A 3,142-nucleotide genomic window follows, 5' to 3' on the forward strand; every position below is an offset into this window, starting at 1 on the left:
TGGCACTGCTCAGCATCTCGCTCCGCGGCCGGTGCCACTCCTGGCCTTTGTCCACAGCCAGACACCCAGCAAAACAAAAGCAAATTCCCCGGCAGCTGAAGGTGCCATTTTTACGGCTCGGCTGAACGAGGAAGTATTTTTTCGATCTCTTAAAAATCCTGAATATTATCTGACAGTTTATCTTGTTTCTCTGCATCCGTGTCTTTGCAGCAACGCCAGCTCATTTACATGTGTATTGCGCCTGCCTCCACGGGTGCTGAGGTCAATTGAAACTCAAGAAAAGAGGAGAAATTTATGCAAAACTGTTGATTGCATTTGTATGTAATGAAATCATCCAATATTCATCTGACTATAGACTCTAATCTGAAAGGAGAAGTGAAGGACATAAGAGTCACTGGAAAGCAATAATGAGCCTCTGTAGTGATTAAAAAAGCACTTGAGCTTTCTGAAAATCCAGCCAGAAATCGTGTCTAATCAACACGGAATATAGGAGGCAGAGATTACATTGATACATTTTGCAAAGCTCACTGTTGAAAATGTATGCAAGCTGTAAACTCCGACATGCCATCCATGGTCTGTTTTATACAAATCCGGGCGGCACACAATCAGCGCCCGGTCGTCCCTGGCACAAAGCAATCTTGGTGTCTCTGCTCGATGACTCACAAGGAGCGCAATCACATCTATTTGAAGAGCAATGTTGGTTTTTAACTATGTCGAGAGCTTCCTTGGAGTTTTTCCTTCCTTTTGCCTCCGCTTCACGTTTCCCCACGGCCGCAGTGCTCGGGCCGGGAGGTGGCCGCCCCCTCCATGCCGCAGCCCCCTCGGTGCTGCCCCTCGCAGCCAGCCCAAGCGCCCTGGCAGAGCTGAGAGCCCCGGAGAGGGTGAGGGTCTTGGCCCAGCATGCCATGAGTGGGGACATGCACAGGGGTCTATGCATGCAGGGGTCTATGCCATGAGTGGGGACATGCCGGGAGCGCAACCCCCTCAGGGACCACCAACCCAGCAGGCCATGGCAGCGCCGGCCAGGTGGAGCCCGATGGTGCCCCAGACCCACATACAGTGGGGAGGGGGCTCCCAGCGAGCGCAGCAGGGTGCCCAGAGCCCAAGGCACAGCTTGAGGGGGTCCGGCCATGGCCCTTCTGCACTGCCCACTGGCATGTGCTGCTGAAGCTAAAGCATTTAGTGGCTGCAGCAGCATTGCTGACATCAGACCCATGTTACACCCAGCCCAGCCATTTTCTGGCCCAGGGTCCCTTCCCCTGCTGGGTTACTGGGTGCAGCTGGAGCTCCTTCCACCCGCCAACAGCATCAGCTGCAGCTTCTTATCAGCTCTGGGTGCAATCCAGGCTGGAGCCGAGTGAAAGGCTCCTGCTGGTGCTGGTAGTTTTTTGAGCAGGCAGGCCTTGTGCTGCGGCTCCTGGCGTGGAGCACCAGAACAGCGTTTGTGCAGCAAGATGGAGAGCGGGCCCTGTCCAGAGCTGCCCTGCGCCAGCCACCTGCACCTGCCGTGAGGGTCCGTCCCCTCCTCTCCCGAGAGGTTTGTGGTGGTGGGTGGGGGACCAGCATCCAGCCCTGCACCTGGCTGGGTGGGACTGGGGGGAGCTGGGGCTGGGGCTGGGGCTTTTGTCCACTCATCCTGCAGCGCAGGGTCCCACAGCGAGTGGGATGGGCTGCGGTGGCACGGCTCGTGGGTTCGCACGCTGCCTGCGCTGCTTTGCCGGTACTGGGGCGAGAGCAGCACCCGTGGGCACTGCAGCTGCTCCTGGCTGTTGCAGAGCATGGGGGGCGAGGTGAGGGCGCAGGCAAACGGGCTCCCCAGGCTCTACCCTGCCGCGGGGCTGTCGGCTGTGGCTGCTCGGAACAGATCTCTGCCTTCCTTCACAGTTACAAGCTGGCTTTGCGTGTGGTTTTGCCTCGCCAGCGGGGGCCAGCCCTGGACCCCCTCCCAAGGCATGGGGCACGGCTGCGTGGTGCACAGGCAGCTCCAGCCCCAGCCCCGTGTACTTTTGCCACGAGGTTTTAATTCACCTGAGGTGGTGTGAGATGCTATAGGGTAAGGAATAGCAATACAAACACTTTAGAAATTCCTCCGTGCAATAAACCCCTGCAGCTCCATTGCCCCTCCTCTGCCAACCCAGCCCTCCACCATCCCATCGCCACCGTCTCAAAGACTTGGGGAATGGGAAGCGGCCAGAGAAGCCCCCGTGGGCACCAGCCCCGCCTGAGCCTGTGCCAGCAGCAGCTCTTCCACCTGCCCTGGCTGAGAAACACCCAGCTCACAGCTCCCGGGCAGGTACCAGGGAAACCCTTCAAGCCCACACTGCTGCTGGGATGCCGAGGCTGCAAAAACAGAAAAAAAAAAATCCGTAGTTGATAAATGTCAAAAGAAATACAGTAATCGGCTGAAAGCAATTTACCAAGCCATGCAACCGCCCTGGGCTCGCCATTTTCCTTTATTCATTTATCATAGTAAGTGCCTCGGCCAAAATACACAAAGCAGAGAAATTGTTGACATGTGGGGCCCTAGCAGAGCAAATCCTTCATCCTCCTCCCCCTCCCCACTGCACACCAACCTAACTTTTTTGGAGTTGTTTATTTAAGGACTGTAGAGCACTCAGTGCTCTTTGAACCCAAACGGCTTGGGAGCAGGGCTGCGGGGCTGGCCACCTTCCCTCCCTCGGCCACCGCCCCAGGCTGCGGGGTGGCCGTTCACTGCCCGTACCAAGTACCTGCTGGTAGCGAGGAGCTGAGCTGTGCCACGTGCTCAGGACCCTGCTCCGCTTCTACCTCCTCCACCCCCCCAAAATGTGGCACTAGTGGCTTGTGCGGGTGTTCGTTAACTGGTCAGGGAGGGCAGGTGCTGCCCGTGGAAAGCTCCCGTGCTGGCTTTTGGTCCTGCTCCTGGCTAAACCAGCCATGCCGACTGCACCGTGTTCAGTTCTCCACCCACAAAGCCTAGGGAATTGCAAAGCCCATCTCCCCTGCCCACCCTGCCCCAGTCGGTGCCGAGCTCTCTCTTGCCTTCCTGGCAGTGAGGCTGCAGGTAATTCTGCTGGCCGTGGCAACGGGCAAATGCTTCTTTTGGGACGCACAAACCCAAAATATCACACCAACCAGGAACTGGCTGTCCCAAGGTCACTCC

This window comes from Falco cherrug, chromosome 9, assembly GCF_023634085.1.
Source record: "Falco cherrug isolate bFalChe1 chromosome 9, bFalChe1.pri, whole genome shotgun sequence".
Taxonomy (NCBI): Eukaryota; Metazoa; Chordata; class Aves; order Falconiformes; family Falconidae; genus Falco; species Falco cherrug.